This window comes from Perissodus microlepis, chromosome 16 (assembly GCF_051167445.1).
Source record: "Perissodus microlepis isolate ML-2025 ecotype Zambia chromosome 16, ASM5116744v1, whole genome shotgun sequence".
Taxonomy (NCBI): Eukaryota; Metazoa; Chordata; class Actinopteri; order Cichliformes; family Cichlidae; genus Perissodus; species Perissodus microlepis.
In genome coordinates this window covers 21199271-21219906 of record NC_140476.1, presented here as the reverse complement: position 1 = coordinate 21219906, position 20636 = coordinate 21199271, and the positions used below count along the sequence as shown (strand labels likewise).

The 20636-nt window shown below is 41.4% G+C and overlaps 1 long non-coding RNA gene across 1 annotated transcript; it reads right to left on the bottom strand.

Moving 5' to 3' along the window:
* Nucleotides 1–10566: 10566 nt before the first annotated feature.
* On the bottom strand, nt 10567–19739 carry LOC146370868 (uncharacterized). The gene is made up of 3 exons (XR_014797112.1): nt 16867–19739; nt 16720–16772; nt 10567–14698 (listed from the first exon to the last, which is right to left on the bottom strand). It is a non-coding gene; the product is annotated as an uncharacterized LOC146370868 (long non-coding RNA).
* Nucleotides 19740–20636: the final 897 nt, after the last annotated feature.

Here is a 20636-nt window from a genome sequence, read left to right as displayed (position 1 = left end):
AAAATGAACTAGATAAGTGATTACTCTATTTACTTTTGCGTAGCGCTGATGTTTGAGAATCAAATGTGTGAATGAATGTAGCACTGTGAAGCCCCGGTTTGAGGAGTGTTTTCTGTTTGTGTCTCTTGCACTTCACCGAGGACAAGGAATCGCACGATACACGTTCCTGCCAATGGTTTCACACTAGTCTGCTGATTGCGGGTGATGACAATACGCCAAGAAAAGTAGGACTGAGCCAGTAAATTGCAGGGAAGAAGACGACTGCAAGCTGGCAAATGTGGACATAGGCATGATCATTTAAAGCGCTTTGGGTGCCTTGAAAAGCGCTATATCAATCCAATCCATTATTATTATTAAAGCACAGTAAATGTATACGTTGGGTTTTTGGATAACTGGTTATCCAGATTAAGTGACTTTCATCAAGAAATATTTACTTGATAATTTGGATAGTGGATGATTTAATACTGAAAAGAAATACGTGAAATACTGATCTGCGGGGTTTGATAATAATTTGAACTATCTGTCTTTTCCCGTCTGTCCCAGAGACTGATCCTGTTTACTCGCTCCCATTTCTTTACCTCTTTACTCTGTCCCGCCTAGTAGACGTCCCACAATACACCATCCCCAACCCTAATTATTGTTTACCAAGATCAATCTCTTTCTCCCTATCCCTCCCTCATCTCCCTCTCGCTCTTTCTCTCTCTCAGCATACAAGGGACCAGAGATGATGTGGTAATTACATCTGCCGACTGCTGGTCTGCCGCAGACGGCTCCGCAAGTCTCTGTGCTCAGAGAAAAAATTAGAGACTGCTCAGCACAAGTCCAGGGCTGTAATTAGAATAAGTACTCTACGAATGAAATGTGTTTATTTGTTTATTTATGAGACCCCAAAATTCCAGGGCCCTGCACTTCTGCTCTCGAAGGTTATGTCATGTCAGGCGCATGTGCACCAGAACCCCTGTTGAGGAGTTGCGAGAAGAAAACTGTAATCGTAGTTCATTTTCTGCAGCACCAGAGAATGGCACTCACCATTTCAGCGTGTGTCTCGCTTTCATACTTTCATATTGTTCTTATGAGATCTGAAAAAAAGTGCTTTTAATTTTCTCAATGAAATCAAAATAAACCAAAAGAAAAGAAAAACTGCTGTGCTGTTTAGTTTAACCCTTTTTTTACTGCAAAGAGTAATGATTCTGAGCTTAAATCTTAGCTAGCCCTTGAACCCAGAGGCTGTACTCTGTGCAGTTCTGTGAAATACTAAGTACACCCCATGACTGAGTAGTTTGTAGTCAGCTTTAGCAGAAATAACTTGAAGTAATGATTTTCTGTATGACTTTATTAATCTCTCACATTGTTGTGGTGGAATTGGGGCCCACTCTTCTTACAACATTGTTACAGCACCAACCATGGGATAATTGTCCTGTTGGATGATCCAGTTTCAACAGGTTTTATGGATTGTTGAAACTATTAAAACAGCAACAGGGGTTGGGTGGGGGAGGGGGGGGCACTTAGTCTTTGAAAACTTTCTTTTTTTACATGGCTGATGAACTGCGCAGGGGTAGAATGGCATGTGAACATTTTTGGGACTCTCTTCAGAAACTTAACATATGCTATTTCCCCTGATGACCGGTCCACCAGCAGTGTAATTCTTCCATCTTAGCAGTTCTTATTCCTTTATACTTTGAAGGGATCCAGTTTCAGACACAGTCTCCGGGCAAGGGGACCCGGAGCTGCCGAGGGGCGCTTTCTCCACTCCCAGATTTATGAACTGCCCAATGAGGCAGTTGAAAACTCAGGTCATTAAAAGATTATCTGGATTTTTCACAGGCATACTGGGATAATTTGAGAGCAAAGTCATTGTGTTCATTCCATATAAATCTGCAAAGTGAAAGATGTCAGAGCCATGTAGTACACTATGTGTCTGTGTGCATACTCAACGAACGCATTACAGAATGCAGCCATGGGTTTTTTTAATGTGTCTTTAACTATGTGAAATCAGTATATGTGTATGAGGCGTGAACATATTTAGGGTGACTTTACTTTACTCAAACAGGGCATGTGAAGGTCTTGTAGCAGGCAGAGAGACTTTGCAGCAGTGACAGGTACTTGTTGGCTGAAAGCCCAACCCTTTAACTTACCTCAGAAGACAGATTGACCCTGCTGGTTCATAAAATAACTAGCCAGTCTTTTAGTGAAATTGTTCTCATGATGGATCTATGCTTTTATGTCAGAACTGCCATTTTCCACAAAACTAAAACAAGTCGTCATGATTTCATGTTCTCTAAAGGACTTTACATTGAAGCGAAGCAAGATTTTTGAAACCCACACCATCAATAAACACATTGGCATCAGTTTTAAGTAACGCATGAAATTGTCTGCTTCAGCAAATATTTATATTGGGACAGGCATGGACAGACAGTTTGTGTGTGTCATCGTTTATGACCAGAAAGACCAAAACATTACTCATGTGACGCACGAATTCTGGCAAAATTCCACACTATAGGTAATGACTGCTTTATTAGCCAACATCGTTATCTTAGAGCGTGAACAAGAAAATTTAATCCCACCATTAAGCTTCTGTCACAGGACAACAATGGCTTAACCAGATGCTTTCACCTCAATAGTAAAAATGGTCATTATTCTCCAGACTGGACTCAGTCGCATAGTCTGCATTTTGTCCTTGGCTTTTCAGGAGTAGGGGTCTGGGCATGAACTAGCCAAATGTAATGTAATCGAAAAAGGCAAGACCGTGAATGTGGTGGCGTGATGTCATCACTCTGAGACACTTGTGTGATATCATAATTATGAGGTAATGGCGGGAGGGTGTAGGTGTAGGTTTATGACTTTGGCACACGCTCAGTTTACCGTCAGCCGACTGCAACAGGGCACTAATGAGAATGGATGGTCTGCCTCGAGCTATCCGTGTGTGTGTGTGTGTGTGTGTGTGTGTGTGTGTGTGTGTGTGTGTGTGTGTGTGTGTGTGTGTGTGTGTGTCTGTGTGTGCGCGCGCGTCTGTGTGTTTCTGTGTGTGTGAGGAGTTCATGCTATGATAAATTGATGTGTTGAAGAAAAGGGGGATGCAAATGACCTAGAAGAACAATACATACAAGAGAAAGACACACCGGGAAGCCCTGTGTGTGAGTTTCTATGTCTTCGAGGTTTAGACGACTCTGATTCATCTTCCGTTGACACATTCTGTTTAAGAGAACACAAAACTATTCACCAGATGAGTATCGCTGTGAACTAAGTCAGTTTGAATGAGCAACGGCTGAGTCCGTTTCCAAATTAGAGCTTTATGGCCTGAACAATCACCGCAGCCTCTTACACACTGCCACAATAGTCTCGTAAAGTTAATGGTTAAGCGTTAGTGTATTTGCTGTTCTGACTTCTGGTAGTTAGTTGGTAAAATCAAAGGATCTCCTAGTTTTGAAATCTTTGCATTCTCAATTTGAGAATGAGGTATATGAATTAAATGTAGATGTGAAGGGTTTGGCTATAAGCACGGTCAGCATTTTGTTCACCATATATGGTTGCACTCGATCTGTGGGGAAACTTCCTGTTTCATGCGTGAAATGTGTCTCTCTCTATATTCAGTACATGCAACATCTAATGCATGTACGTCTATCCTGCTAGAGGGTTCATTCCTATATCTTTCTCCTCTTAAAGACATTGCCGATCTAAGAGCAGAAGGCGATATGCCAAAAAGATTAATGGTTAGAAAAATCGGGGTGATGTGAATAAAACTGATCTAACTCTTTTGTTTTGAACAACTTTACAGTGGAAAACATTGTGTCAATCAAAAAAAAATTATACATGTTTGTTTTGTTTTTTTAGTCTGTAGAAATGCACAAGTTAAAGAAGTTAAAATGAACATTGGACCGAAAAATTAGACCATCGCATACAGACAAAGGCCTAACTGGCTATCTGCACATTTTCCCCTTTTAGTTTCTCTTCTTCTTCTTTTACTGCACATACAGTACGTCGATTACAAATTCTTTCAGTTCAAAGATTGTTACCATTCTAATAAACCCATAGTAATAATTGGCTGGTGTCAGAAAGCACATGTGGAGAAACCGCCCACTGTCATACAGTAACTGCGCACAAGCAGCAGGCTGCACAAAGCACAAAAACACACATCATAAATTCTCATATTAACACAACATTTATGTCGAAATCAAAACTGAGTAAATATTAAATCCAGATCTCGATCCAGAATTTTTCCATGTGCTGGTCAATTAAAGGAAAATGACAGAAATGTCTGTAATGGCAAATTAAATAAAAAGCTTGATAGCACCTTTTAAAACTTTAAGTTCTGACTACCTAATTGACATGGCTCAATCTGCAGAAGTGACCCGCTGTTTCATTGTCAATTACAGAGAGTTAGACGAGAAAGTGTGACCTCACCCAGGCAATCACATGTGCCAAAGTCACCCTGCAGAAATGACATCATGGATAATGATGTCATCCCAGGATTCCAGACCCTCTCCCATTCCTGCTTAAATGCTTTTAGGCTTGGCTACACACATGCAGCACACACACACACACTCACGTATACACACGCACACAATGAGGCGTGTGCTTGTTCACATGCTTTTGCTCACACACACACACACATACACACACACACAAACTGGCATGTGCACACATAAAACCATTTGAGGAGCCTCACCCAAGACTGAGTCGTGATACAAACAAGACAAACACACAACAGATGCGATAAGGATGTCATTTGGCTGCAGAACTAATAAAACAAGTCTCCAGGACTAAAAATGCCTAATAATAAGCTTGCAAGCCTTCAGGTTTCTGACAAAAGCCATGCCGCAGGATCTCATATTCATTTGTGCCACACACAAAAAAAAAAACAACAACAAACAAAAAACTTTAAAACCCACTTTAAAATAACTCTAAATACAATTGCAAGCCATTGTGTTAATCTTTTGTGGCTTATGTATATCTCTTTTTCATGGTAAGTACAAAAAAATACTTGTTGTAATTAACCGGAAAAGCAAGATGTTTCCTTTCAGCGTCAAGAGCACAAGCCATGTGCATTCAGGAAGATGCTTTCATCAGAGCCTGGTGTCTTCACTTAGCAGGATGCGTGGATGTGGCTGTGGGATCTGAATAATAAAATGACTTCATTTTCTGGACCTGTGTTGAACCTCTGCACTCACAAGAGAACAATTTGTTGATACAGTTATGCTTCTGTGCATTTGTTTGTGTAAACTGAGCTAAATAAGTAAATAAGACCACGGTGGGGCATGTCAGTCAAACTAACTTGGTTCTGGCTCCCACTCTCTCTCTTTTTCCCTCTCAAACCTCCACACATGCTCCCCAATGGGCTCTGCGCCCAGTGCCTGACCTTAGTAAATACGTGGCTAATTTGAAGCATGTGGCGGCAAATTGGAAACACTGAGCTTTTAAAACTGTGGACTTTTCTTTTGCACATGCTAATTTCTCCCAGGAGATCCCATCAGATGAAATGACCCAAAACATGTCAATGATAGGGTGACATTAAGGCCCAGAGGGTGAAGGCTGGTGGGTGGGGGTTTTGAAGGGTGGACAAAGAGTGGCTGAGGACTGTGTTAAAGAGGGTGTGTTTAAAAGGGGAAAATTGACTCAAGTTATCCCGTCATCCAACCTCTTTTATTGTCTCCCTCTTTATCTGTCACTTATTTTAATGCACACACACACATAGTCAGAAGCAATCGTACTCAACCTCCCACGCACAGGTGGAAATTCTCAGTGCTCCACCTCCTGTTCAAGGGAGAGCTGCATGAGCCATATAGGACAACAGGTGCATTCAAGGCAGGAGTGCACATGAGCATGTGCATGTGTGTCTGCATGGACGTGTGCGTGCCTGTGCACGTGTTCACACTACAACTCTTTATTTTGAGAAGTGAAGCGAAACAGAGAGAGTGTGAGCTTTTGGCTCGGACACACGTCTCACTCTGGGTGGACTCCGTGCCCAGCCTCCTCAACACTGAAAAAAATGTCCACCCTGTTTAGTCTTCTTCTCACAATCCTTTCTCACCAATAAATGAATTCCCTTCGTAAAATGTGCAAAAAAAATGGGTGTGGGGGGCAGAAGTGTCAGTATTTACCAAAACAGGTCAGCACATTGTTTTCTTGTTTTTCAAGACAGGAAGTAAAGGTTTCAAGGATGCTGCCATGGTACGCTCTTTTTCACATTAATGAGCTTTCATATAATATAAATGACAGAAACACAAAACAGCATTGCTTGTTGGCACTGCATTTATAGGGCATTATGCGCTACCAATTTTTGCAGACTTCACATGCTTCATTGTTTGTTGCATGAGAGACTGTAGAAGCGTGCAAAATGAGTAATAAAAAGTAGATAAACAATAAATAAAGAAATAAATAAAAATTAAAAACACACAAGATTTTATTATTAAATATTTTAAAGTTGCTCTGATAATTAGACCACAGTAATGCTAGCATCTCTGATTATTTAATTATGAGTTATTATTTATCACTGGCTCTCTTTCAAAATGCCTTTTGTGCCCAGTTGTCTCCTTGTCCCCAACCAGGCCGGCCCTCCCTGAGCCTGGTTCGGCTGGATGTTTCTTCCTGTTAAAAGGGAGTTTTTCCATCCCACTGTCGCCAAAGTGAATGCTCATAGGGGGTCGTCTGAATTTTGGGGTTTTCTCTGTATATTATTGTAAGGTCCTTACTGACTTACTGCTGAATTTGGCTGTCCATGTATAGAGCAGTTATTTACCATGGCAATGCTAAATAATAAGATATCTAATCCGAGTTTTTATAATCTGTATTAAGGGTCACAGAAGTGAAAACCAAGTTAGGCTTTAGTCACGCTTTCTATTAAAAAAAGAAAAAGTGAAGCCAGTGCAGACATGCTTTAACCCTTTAAGACCTACCATAGAATCAACTCCGCCAGAGCTTATATTATATTTTTACATGCTGTAGTACCATTTTTGGGAGCATTTCAAATTGCTATACATCAATACAACCATTATAGCCCAAATTTTAATAATATGTATGCATTAAGTGCATAGTAATTACATAAATTGCAAAAATGTGCAATAAACTACAAAACAATTGAAAATCTTTTTTTTGTTTTTTTTAACATATATTTCTAGTTAGAGAAATTTAAGAGGCTTATCCCGCAAAATTGTAAATACAAAAAAGTTGCACAAAATAGTTTCCCACCACAGGAAATTTATTTTGAGTGTCTTCATAGTTTTATTTTTGAAATAGACCAATTTTTATATACTGCAGGAAAAACGAAAATAAATATTATAGTGCAAATTTGCAAAAAAGCAGCATATGCATCAAAAGAAACTATTTCCAGCAGTGCAATTTGAGTTCTAAGCATCCCAGAAATGACACAGAAAGTCATAAAGTCAAACATAACTTTTAAAAACACCAGTATATGCTTATAAGGCCCTGATGGTAAAAAAAAAACAAAACAAAAAAAAACTGCATTTCCGCAAAAACAACGTCACTTCCGGTTTCAGGCAGGTAATGGCGGACATGCGATAGTTTGCGCTGACGTCTATTCCAACGTAGGAAGTGTTACGAACAGCTGATCGGATCGGCAAAGCCTGTTTCTGGGATATTATGTTTTTGTTGCTGCAAGTGCTTTTTATGCAATTTTTGCAAAGCTAAATGTAGAAGGAAACTGTGACCTAGGACAAGCTGATGGCATAAGATGTAAGTACAACTCCTCCGGTTTCATATGCAAAAACATTATTGCGCTAGCTTACGTGGTTGCCCTCTCCGACTGGCTTTAAAGGGTTAATCTGACATTATTTCTAATAGCCAGCAGTTTTGGGGAAAACCTGCCTATTTCTTATTTGTTCTGTGACCACACTTTCTTCTGATGATTTTATGGTTTCAGTTGTTTTAAGGCAAAGTTAATACGGGACAACATTTATGTTGCAAATACTGGTCCAATAAAGAAAACCGGGCTTTGTGATTAACAAGGTGCTAGGATGTGTGGGTTCTCAGTCAGAGACACCCCTTAACTGGTCAAAACACCAAGTTAGCCAAAATCCTCAAAATTCATGGCTTCATGTGAGTGAGGCCATGACATCAAAGTGGTTACATCTTTTCTATACAGTCTGTGATTGAAGTCATGTCACATTAATATTTTGACACTTCAGGTCTTGAAGAGGAATATTTTTTGCAGTAAATACCCTCCCTCTATGTTTGGCACAAAAATGAAAGCCCTAGTTTTCCAACAATCTGGAGGATCTCTTTCCTGCCTCGCGTCCACAAACGAGCTTCCTTGTTGGACTAAATTTAGCCTTGGTCCCCTCTGGAGGTTGGAGCAGGTGGAGGTGACGGGGGCCTTGGCCTATTCTCACAGGACAGACGGGTGAACGCCATGACCAAATCCCCGGACCTCACAACCTAGTTATAGGTTATGGGGCTGATAATGAAATCCCCCACCTCAGCACATATACAAACCTCTAAAATGAGACTGTTATTGCTTCAAACTGATGGTTACAATCTGTGCCACGCTATGTAACAATCCCCAGCTGAAAACAACAGATTTCACTGCCAGACTGTAAAACCACTTATCAAAACTCTTCCGCACCACCACATGAAAACCTCTAACCATGCCTCAATATTTTGAGACTTGCAATATGTAATTTGAGACCAGCCATTGTGGACAGAAAGTCTACAAAGTTCCTTATTGTCCTCTATAGAAGACACAAAAAAAGCAGCAACTTCACCTTTCTGTCCTGATAGTTTGAATATCTACTACTAAACATGATGTCTATCCCCATTGTGTCTTATTTCAGAAACTTGCTGATCCCCATATTGCTGCCCTATTCGCCAGGATGACATCATTGGCTCAGAGTGCCAACTGTGCTCAATAAAGAGCAGGCGTGTTTCAGTGTGGGAGTGCCTCTGCTGCTCTGAGACTCGCATGAAAGACGTGAGTGAGAAGATCTTTGTACTAAATTAGTCGAGGCAAAAATTTGAGAGCGTTCTTGTCACCCTGTAATTGTAAAATTAAATTAGAAAGGTCAACTGCTGCATGGCGATACTATTTATTGTAAAACAGCTCGCAATGTTGATATGCTGTTTGTAATGTATGCATTCATAATTTGTGGGTGTTAAAGATAACAGTAGCTCACATAGTTCTTCTGTGAAAACTTTAATCATCAGTCAAATCTGAAACCAATATAGTTTATATTTTCAAATAACAGGCTTTTCACAGCAATAGGCAGTTGTAGACTGTATATAGAAGATGAACTTATCCACTGACATCATCTATTGGCTAATGAACGCTTTGTGAAAATCTTAAAGCTTGGTGTTAATGGGTAAGTTATCCGCTAACACTATCATGCTTGGTTAGCACCCAGCTTTACTGGTGCATCCCACAGACACACTAAAGACAAAAGAGTCAGATTTCACTGAGCAAAACTGGTGCACAGACTTCTTGGACAGGCTGTAAGTAGAATTAACTACACAACAAGGCACCAAGATGACAAACGCAAGAGATCAGTTTGAAATAGCTGAGGTGAAGCCTAGCAGACAGTTAGCAAGGCATCCAGCTGACACCCAAAGCAGCCACGCTTCTAACAATTTTAAGCCTGAATGCAAAATAAAAAGGCGAGTTTAAAAAAAAACATACTGCTGCCATGAAGGGGTAAATTAGCTGAAGAGACCAAATCAAGAGTTTTGTAACATGCTGCAAAGATTTTGGGGTTTTTTCTGTTGTAAATCTGGATATTCCAACATACTGCATTAATATTAAGCTTCAAAAGGAAGCTGAGGTATATGGATGGGTCAGCAAAACATATGATTAACACAGAAGACAAAAGGTTTATCATTAGTGAAATACAAGCAAAAATCAAAGTCAAAAATGAGAACTCGTGGTGTGCAGAAATGTTTCAAGCTATTACTATTACACCACATTTTAACATTTTGGGGTTTTTTATATGTATCATACTAAATAAAGAAGATCAAGCATGTTCTTTTGTTAGCATTCTAGGTTTCGGAAGGTGGATTTTGTTACCCGTTTTCACACCTAAATTAGCTGTTTCCTCTTGCTTCCAATCCTGGAAGAAAGGGAACTACACTAAGCTGTTGGCTGCAACCCATTATTTAATGTTCGGTTACAGATTAACTCTTAGCAGGAAGCAAAGGCTCAAATTTTCCAAAACGTTGAATTATTCCTTTTTAACTCATTTGTTTACTGGAATTTTTTGGACCAGACTGTTGAGTCTTATATATAACCATGTTAACAATAGACAATAGAGCCAAAAACCAATTCACACAGACTGTGGCACTCCCCAGTCCACGAGTCTTTTTTATACTAATGACAGTTTGTGTATGGGCTTTGTGGTGTTATAGTAGGACCAATATTGTGTAATTAAACTGACTTGCCCCTCAGAGCCCATCCCCTCTCTCCACACCACTTTCTCTGCCCTCAGATCACACCACTACTACTTTAAAGACTACCTCGCCTCCTTCTTTTGTGTGTGTGTGTGTGTGTGAGTGTGTGTGTGTGTGTGTGTGTGTGTGTGTGTGTGTGTGTGTGTGTGTGTGTGTGTGTGTGTGTGTGTGTTCTGGCTTCCTGGCAGTCTGTCTCTCTTATTCTCCTTGCTCTGCCTTCTGCGAGCACTTGTGCTAGCACGGCAGTTTGGACGATGGTATAGCGGGTGTGTGTCAAACAGCACCTTCCCTCTGAGAAAAGAAGCAAAGGGAGGGCTGCAGGGAGGTGGGGTGTGTGTGGGGGGGGTTGTAGTGAAGGGGGCTGCACACACACTCATACACATAGCACAAACACACACACATACACTGCATGGTGATGTCATCTAAAATGACATCATCCCATGGAGGGGAGCCAAGGGACCTGATGGGTTAGCATCCTCCAGTGAGTTAAAGGGAGAGAGCTAGAAAGAAACACACATGCACACGCACACGCACACACAGACTTGTAAATAAAGAAAAAGAAAAACAGGAATGGGCGCTGCAATAGACATTATCACAGTGAGGTGAATTTCCATTCTTTGTCTGCAACAAGACTGCTTCTTGTTATTGTTCAGTCTTCATAGAGCCACGCGTCTCTCTTTTAGGAATATTTGCTTCATTTCCATTTGCAGGTGTTATCGTCCTGAGGGAAGTATGCATGAGCGCCGCTAAAGTGCAGCTTGAGTGCAAGTGAATCAATACCAGAGCGCTAACACAAACACACACGTAAATACGTAACACACGCACACAAGCCCGAGCATTGCCGAAGTGCATTTACAGTAAATCAACACGTGTTACATGCATGACAGTATGCTCACATGTGTACACACATACTCAGGCTCACAAATAAACACAGTCTTTTCACACATTGTGTTTCTTGGTAGGGACACCTGTGTCTCTGCGTGTTCCCATTGTCGTCCACTTGGCTGTGCTGTGCTCCACACTGTGCTCCCAGCATGTCCGCCATCTGAAACCAGACACCTATGGACCAGCATCCTGCTGGAGTGATACAACTCTCCATCTCTGGAGCCACCACCGATGCTAGGGATGTTCCACTGGGCACACACTGATGCTTTTCTAATCTATGACTTGCTGTTTGTTAGCAAAGTTGTCATTATCAGAACTTTGTTTCTGGTCATTTCTTTTGGAGGTTTTAATGAACCATGCTGTGTTTACTTTTTAGGGAGTATCAAAAGATGAAAGCTTGAGTTTCTAAGACATGATGATTCAGTCTTCCTTATCACTCAGTCCTGTCAGAGGGAAACTGACTCAACAGTATAAATAGAGAGGCACGTAGTGTGGAACAGAGAAGAGCAGGGATGAGGGATAGGAGGGAGGGCTCATCGTGATGTGAGGGTGTGAGTCCACACAATGGCAGAGAAAATTTGGTCAGGGATTATCAAACAAAATAACTGGCAAAGATGAAATTGTAAAATTCTCTTTTCCCCATGAAGAGCATCTATTCTTGGCAAGGTTATTACTCACATGTATCAATAAAGACCAGCAAATGCATTCAAGGGCAATGGGCTACACAGAATGAATGGTCTTGTGCTCTTTTTTGCAACTTCAGCTTTAACTAACTTATTAAGATACACTTGGAACAGAGAAGAGGAAGCCGGCAAATTTAGTGATTACTTCCCCTTTAAGTTGTTGTGTGTTTTGTGGAATGACTGCTTGCATGTTATGTATTATACTGTACATAATGTATGAACAGTACTCTAATCTTTGGCCCACAACATGCTTAAATATAATTCTACTTTTGGGTGTCAATGACTTTATGAAAACGTAAATGTTTACTTCAATAGGCATGTTTTCCACTGCCATCCCACTCCACACACACAGCCTATTTTTGATCCTGTTCGGCGTGCCCTTGCCCGGTCCAATCGCCATCCACTCTTTCCTACCTTCTTTCTTTTCTCCGCAGTATTGGTATGGCAACATTGGCAAAGACACACTCCTACTCTTTTCCGATCTTAGTCATAGGCCTCGCTCATGAGGCACCAGCTGAAGTCCTCCAACAGTTGATATGTTTGGTCACTTCCGTGTAGTTTCCCTCTGTGCCTTTATCAATCTTGCGCACACAAACACTACTGTACAAATGCAAATGGCGCCTGAGTCCCGCTCCCGAGTGAGAATAAAGAGGAAACACGATTCGGTCTAGGGCAATTTGAGCCAGCTCAGGGGGTAAGTTACTTTTGCATGCATCTGTGTAATATTGGGCAGTTCGCATACAATCCTGCAGTAACACATTGTTTTTATGTTTCTCTGGGGTCTAAGTTATCTGTTGATTCAGAATGTTTTGACAGACTGAAGAGAGAATAGGACATGGAACTCAACACCCCGCACCAACCCTCACTAACCCCGTACTCTGAATATGGGACACATTGAGGGTCTACATGTGTTCCACTTCCTGTCAGCTTGTGTCACATTATGCGTTTTTCTATTACATAACCCCCTTTGAAATATAAAACACATACGTAATAAGGAAATGCTGGAAATTTTGCAATGTACGCGTGATAGTTGCACTCACACTCGCACAGCTATAAAGTGGGTAATCCCATGCACCAATACCATACACGGCATATTGAAGTCTTTGTTTTCGGTACACATGTGTACACATAAATGATGACACATGGTCCTTTATATTGTATATCACACACATGCTTATTTGGCATTTGTTTCTGTAGCTCATACATTAACTTTTAACTTTCCTTTCTTAAATTCATCTTCTTTTGCATGAAGTTCTTGCTCCTGTGATGGAGTGTGTACCTGTGTGGGAGAGCCCCGCACAGCTGCGCTTCTGAATTAAACAGCACTACTAAATACAGGAAGTGCTGACTGGGTCATACCAAGTTTTGTTTGTCTCGTTTAATCCAAAAGTTTTTGTGGATTCGATTGCAGTTACGTTAAAGTAACATTGAAACTAAGCTTTGTTTGTTTGTAATTAGATGATTTGCTACTGTGTGTTATCTGTGTGTGTGGTTTGTAGGTGTGGCCAGCCAGTATTTAAGTTCCCCTTTGTCACTTGTTTGTTTGGTCAGTTCAGGTCAATTGATGAGTTGGTGAGCAGTTAGTCATGTTACTCTGATACCTTATGCTGGTGTCACGTTGTAACACCAGTATAAGGTTAGTTTGTCCTCTTTTAAAGGCCCAGAACTGCGATTTGACTCTCAGCATTTTTGGGTCAAATAAAACCAGTTTGTTTTAACTACTACACTGTGCTCCTTGTGCCAGCTCAATCCCTCGCAGTATGTAACAGTATTGAATTACACTTCATCTGTCCTTGAATTCAATTTCCTTCTCACAGCTATGATGAAGTTGTTTCAGTTAAAGCGTGAGCTACAAATAAACTCAGCTTCATGACCTTTTGTTTTAGCAATTCTTCAGGGACTGCATATAAGTTCTGATATTAAGATTTTATTGGTGGCTTTTAAAGTGCATTGACTTCAGTGGGAGGAGGTGGAGTTGGTTACTGGGCCAGATGTGCATGTAACTATTGTAAGATGGGTTTGTAAAAACTCCTCTTAAAGCAGCTGGAAACAGTGCAATCACTGTAACTTGCCTCTTGATTATGCAAGACTTCTGCAAAAGGATACATTTTTACAGAACAATCTTTTAAAATCTTAGTTTATGGTGTCCACATCACAGTTTATTATACTACATAGCACTTTGTTTTATCGAATCCTTGGATTTCATTTCATTGTGAGTTTATTCTATTTACTACATCAATCTATTTCATATAATGCTCATTTTGTTATGGATACAGCTGTAGAAAAACCTAAATCCAGTCGAGTCATTAATGAGCAGGATGCTTAAATATTCAGATTCCAACCAACTGACAGTTACTGCATACAGGACATCTCTGAATGTAAGTTTCATTGGAGACAAAAAGATGGAGAAACCTTCAAACTTCGGCAATTTGCCAATATTTAAAAAAAAAAAAAAAACATAATTGGAGGGGTCCAGTGGAGGGCATGCTCTCGACTAAATGGCCAACGGTTTATTTAAGGGGACAAATAGGTCAAACACTCTCTAATTATCCCTCAATGGAAGGCAAGGATTTTCTCCTTTTTCCCCTCCTTTTCTTTCCTGTGTGTGAGAGCGCAGCATCGTTCCAACTCACCAACCAGCGGTCTCTGTTGACCTAGTTCTGCTCTGGACACAGGGTGCTGTAGAAGGGCCAGGCCTCACCCTCTGTCTCCACTGTGGGCCGTAGACACACACACACAGCCTGGGACATAAACATAGTGAGAGAGAGATGCTATATGCACTCCCATCCATAACCTCTCTGACATTTTATCCATCAGGTTAATTGAGTGAACATCATTGATCTTGGATGTGTCCCCAGCTGACAAGGATACCATTGACAGAGTGACAGTAGTGTTTGCATGCTGGCAGTGCATTTTCAGTTTATATGAAATGAGTGGAGGGCATTTAAAGTGTTGACAGGTTCTTTGGTGTCTATTTATATTTTTTTTAAGAAAACCCCAGTTATTCTGAAGCCATCATACCAGCACTGTGACTAAACTGATGTCTAAATTTGAGTTGGGGCTAATATTGATCTCCTGGTTTGTTTACATGTGTAAATAGAGTGTTTAAGAGAGCTTTGAAATGTCCACTGGCTGCATAAGCAACTATCTAAAGACATCTTCACAGTCTGAAAAGCTGCAGAAGCGCTGAGACGCTGATCTCGCTCCCAGACGCACACCACACAAACAAACACCCAAACACAGAAAAAGGGCTCGTGTGTTTTTTCGTTTTGAGTCATATAGATTCCTCCCACACAATATGACCTTTCTGTTGCAGCTCATATTCTAAATATCTAAACTGAGTCAAACAAAAGGTGTGCTTTAACTGCCCTGCTCTTGCGCAATTGAGCGCGCTCCTCTAATGCGCTTGGTCATGTTTTCCTGTTAAAAAATGCTTCGGATAAATAATAGATTGCAAAGTGAAAACGGGGACATTTTGAAAACAAGTGTTACAAAGTGCAAAACGAGGGAAAACTTGGACGCAGTCGGTTTAGCTTTGTTTGCTTTTCCACTTCTTTATAACCATTTTCCGGTTTTCAGTAAGTTAAGTAGCGTTTATGCTCCCTTTGTTTCTATTTTTAAAATCCAGAATTTAAATCTTAAAAGCAGGTATGTTACACCTCTCTTTGCCAGGCACTGAGGAGGGAGTTGTGAGTCCTAACGGGTTTTGATCGGCTTGGAGTTGATCACAACGCATCAAACGCGCCTTTTACGCGCACCTTTCTAAGCTTTATTTTCAGTGGGTCCGCGATCGAGTGTAAAAGAGGAAAGAAAAAAGAAAGAGAAAGATCACAAACCCACACAAAATGTCTCGAGCGACACGTGCGTTTGTTCAGAAGAACCTGTGTAGTTGTTCGTTGATTCAAAAGTAAAAAGTGTGTAAATAAATAAATCTCTCCACAAATATCACAAATATTTTGGCGCTCTCTTTGCAGCCTTTTACTTCATCGATGACCTTTAAGAGGAACCGCAGCCTGTCAGATAATTGTGCATGATTACGGTTTCTTCTTTGCATTCTGACTCTGCATCAGCCCACACATCGGGCAAATATTCAAATACTGCTGTATAACTGTGAGCGTGACACTCCCAAGCACACACGGACGCAGAGAAAGCGTCTTAACAATTCTTCACTATCAGCTAATCACTTCAATTTGCGCACAGAAAGCCGGAACCTAAAGTTCTACACTGTCATTCTGTATAAATTATAATGAAAGCAAGTATGAATTGTTTCATTTTTTTGTGTACTGAGCACTCATCATTCTGTTTTTTTTCTGCACAAGGCAGTTCGCCTTTTAAAAGAATATACTGGCACCGTCAAGATCAGTAAATAGAGTCTGTATAGCATCTTTATGAGATTCTCCTGACTTCTTATTCATCTGAATATTTGCAATTTATCGAAACGTGGTGATGTAATTGATGAATGTTCAATTTAATTTTCCTTTTTCTAGAAGAAAAACGAGTCATCGCCTGTTTTAAGTATTCACAACCATACGAAACTATTCGGGTATTTAATTTGGTTAAACTCACTACATAAATGTTCATAGTTATCCCAGCACATTAAATACTGTACAAGAGCTGCGCAAATGCTCATTAAGTCCAAAGGCAGAAAGAGAGAAACAACATGTTGTGGGTGTAAAGCAAGCAAATAAACCTTAATCTACACATTTTTTTTCCTTTTGCTGTAGGTTTTTAATATTGTTTTCAAATAACACTATGAACTTACAGCCCATTTCTTAGGCAGTACAAGATGCCTTGCGGGGCGTGCGAGACGTCCACCTGTCAGACAGACAATAGGGATGAAGCATTAAACAAGCAAAATCAAACGTTCTTCTTGCATTGCATTGCATTGTTTTAAACGTGTTAAGCTCACCTTTTCATTCTGGATGCTTGGCCCAGTGTTAATTGAATTGAATTAGTTCCTCTGCTATGCAACGTGGACAACTTTTCGAATGCATACTTCTTATTTACTCTTGCTTCTGTTGCTCTAACAAAGTGGATGTTGGCTTTCCAACACATCTCTTTCCACACAATGAAAGTAACATCTTATCCCACAAATAGGATTTCTTTCAAACGTCAGTTCTCGTATCATCATCATGAGCATTTTACGCACGTCAAATCTTTCCAGTCGTGTTGTTTGTCTTTTGGACTAGTGCTTCTGATCCAAGTTAACCCACTCATGCAGTCTTCACAGTCTGTGAGGTCATGCGTTTATTGTTGTGTTGCTTTGGCAAATCATCTGTCACTGCATTTTGATGCTATACTTGTTTACCAGCGAAATTCAGCTTCAAGGGAGTTTTGTGAAACCATAACGCACAGAGCAGGCCTCACACTACAGGCCTGTTGTGCACTAGGAATATCTTTATGTGTTTAATAATGTTGTTTTGTTGTGAGAACTTTGTCGCACTCATCAGAGATGCGTTTTGTGATTCAAGGTTGTTGTTCTTTTTTTAAGAAAAAGAGAGAAGAAGAAGAAAAGAAAAAGAAAAAAAGAAATCATCCGCAACCTTTGAAATTTACTTCCTCTTCGCCGAACTCTGCAGCGTTTTACTTATATCGTGTTATCCACTTTATCAGAGCCTCTCGCGGTGTCAGGTTAACGTATTTTCAAGGACATTGAGGATTTGAAGTCAGCGGTTGATTTGGGGTTTGACGCAAAAATGAACCAAGCGGACTGTCTCAAGCATATGCTGGTATGGTCGTCAAGCTGGAGGAAGAGAAGGGCGTCTTGATGGTGACTTCACTGACACCAACAACTTCCTGACGCAACGCTACTGTAACAGCGGCGGGGAAAACAGCTCACCTTTTCATCCGATGAACCAACATGATCCTATTTCTGCATAGTAAGCCGTCTCAGCTGCTTTTCTCCTCTCCGTTCCAGGAACAGCGGCGGGCTCGTTGCACCAAAGAATAGTCTGCTTATGCTTATATTTTTCACATCATAGAAAGTGCCATCCGTTACGCCGTACTTGTTGCACAGCTTTGCGATCCCCTTTGTTGTTGGACAACGGGAAATCGGATTACCTGGGTTTCAAGTGTGCCCCAAAATTGTTCTTCAATCTTTTCTGTTGGCGCGGAGAAAGTGAACTTTTCTACAAATCTATGACAGAAAATAACACATCGAGGGAGAGCAAATGGTGGATGAGATTATTGCTCAAATGCAGTCCAGCTTTTACGCTGAAGGAAAGCTGAATTCGTTTGACAGCACAGGGTTTTTTTTCTTTCTTTCTTTGAGTGGTAGAAAACTGGAGGACTCCTACTCCTTGCTGTGGGGGGTAACGCGTTACTGAGCAACGCGTTACCGCCCTGCACTGTCCGGAAACTAGTTTGAAGTTGAAAAGGCGTGTAGGCTGCACGCGTTCTGCTTTTGAAGACCGTGGCTCGGCGAAGTAACAAAGAGAAAGCCCGTCTCTGCTGTGCGGCTCTGTGCAGGAACTCAATTTACCGAGACGCACTGTATGCAAATGCACCCGTTCCTCTACACGCGCACGGGCGCACCGACCTGTAGTAGCCTGATCTTGGACAGCCTATCGGACCCGGGCACCGTGTGCCGTGTAGCCTTGTCTGCTTCACTTTGAAGAGATGCTGGTCGTCCCGGACACGTGAGCTGAGCTGTTGAGAAGACTTTGTGGCGGATTTGGATGAGGGTTTTTTTTCTCTGTGCGTTAATGGCCAGGCGTGCGAACTAGGCTATGGTGCGCTCAGATGTGTGCGTATGTATGTGTGTGTGTGTGTGTGTGTTTTTTTCTTTCTCTCCCTCGGTCGCTCTGTGTATCCACCGCTCCGCCTCCTCCCCCCTTTTCGCAACATTGACGCAACCAAAAATACTGGAACAAAAGAAACAACTTCCTTGAAGCTTTGCTGAAACTGCACTTAGTCGGTGAATAGAAGGTTGTTGTCAACTTGCCTGGATGAAAATGTCGATGTGAGGGTGTCACCAGTGGCCGGCTGGCTGGCAACGAGAGAGATGCAGTCGATCCCTCTGAAACGCGCCCAGGCTTATCCAGTAAGTGCTATTAAACATTCAGTGGAGTAATTTCAACTTTTGCTGTGTGACCTCTCGACTAGTTGAGTTTGCTGTACGCTGTCAGTCAACGCAAAAATAAAGAGTCGTTTTGGTCGATTCTCCGCGACGCCGGACACAAAGTAAAGTCTCTCTGAGGTAATGTTGGCGACCTGACGAGGTAGAGTATAAGTTATATATTGTGGCAGACGTCGTTGTGCACGAATGACAAGTTTATAGCCTTCTCCTTTTCAACAATCCGGCTCTTAGGAGCCAGTGACAACAAGGCTTTAACTACACTGCTGTCAATAAATAAATAAATAAATAAAAAAGATCCGTCAAATGTGAACGAGACATCAGTTTGTTTGAGGCAAATGTGACGGGGGCACTATTAGAAATAGGTTGTGCACTAGCAAGTCTTGAACACGGGCTACCAGTTTATTATTGTTATTCATGCAGCAGCCTTGAGCTGTCGCCGGTTGCACGAAGATCCCGGTGATCTTCAAACATGTCCACAACGGAGCAGCAATGCGAGTGTTTTTATTGATTCGATTTGCTGTCACCGTTTCAGATGATGTGTCTAACTTTGCTTTTAAAGCTTCGGTCCGCAGTTTGGGGCGGACGATCACTCCGCTTTGTCGCGTCGCTGTTTTTTACTGCATGAACAAAGGACTGGATGGAGTAGTCGGCTCGGCACAGAGCGTCGGTGGAGAGCAGGCGGGCTGTTTACAATAATAACACGATAGCGGTGACGTCACGCAGACTGACAGCAGCCTCGGCCAGTGCGGAGTTCGCGTAGCCATCAGCAACACGCTATATTTGGAAAGCGGTTACATCATCGGGATACAACAGTGGCCCGTGGGGGGAGGGACTTCCGCAGGAATTCTCGATTTGTAGTCCAGAAGCAAGACAATGAATAGGCCTACATCAGTTGTGTCTTTGCAGGGTGAAATCAAATTATTTCAGACCTTCTTTGGATTTCCATAATCTGCTCACACTCTCATATTTCTAAGATGGCGTGAGAAGTGCCTTAGACACTCTTTATGACTGTGGTACTACAATACCAGTAGGTTCAGGTAACATATAATTGAATCATAACATCTCAATGGAAAATGTAAGGAGACTATCTCCGATCGGCATTCTTCCAGTGTATCTGCTAAAATTGGGGGTTTGGGGAAGGCTTGCGAGGCCGATGTTGACTTTGCATTGGTGAATAATATTTTCCAGCCTACTTAGTAATGTTTACTCCCCCAACATAGTAAGTAATGGTTCCCTAGTAGTAGTAGTAGTAGTATTGCTATGATACCTGCACCTCTTTTTAAGTCAACTTGAATATAAGGATTGCTGCTCTCACACAGCAGCAAAGTGACCACCAGATGTCAATAAGCAGATTAACTGCTGCCTGTCCTCAGTCTCCTCATCCTTAGCTAAAGTGCCTGAGGTGAAATGAAAGAAATTTGTTCAAATTTTGTCAGATTTTATATACAGATCAGCATCGGTAAGCCTACTACATGCTACACAGTACTCAGAAAGCTGTGGACTCCAAATCGGCTGCATAGAGCAACTTTGTTGCAATAACACACAATGTGCTTTGTGGCAAGCAGCATCACTGGTTTCCACCTGCTATACTGTTGTACACA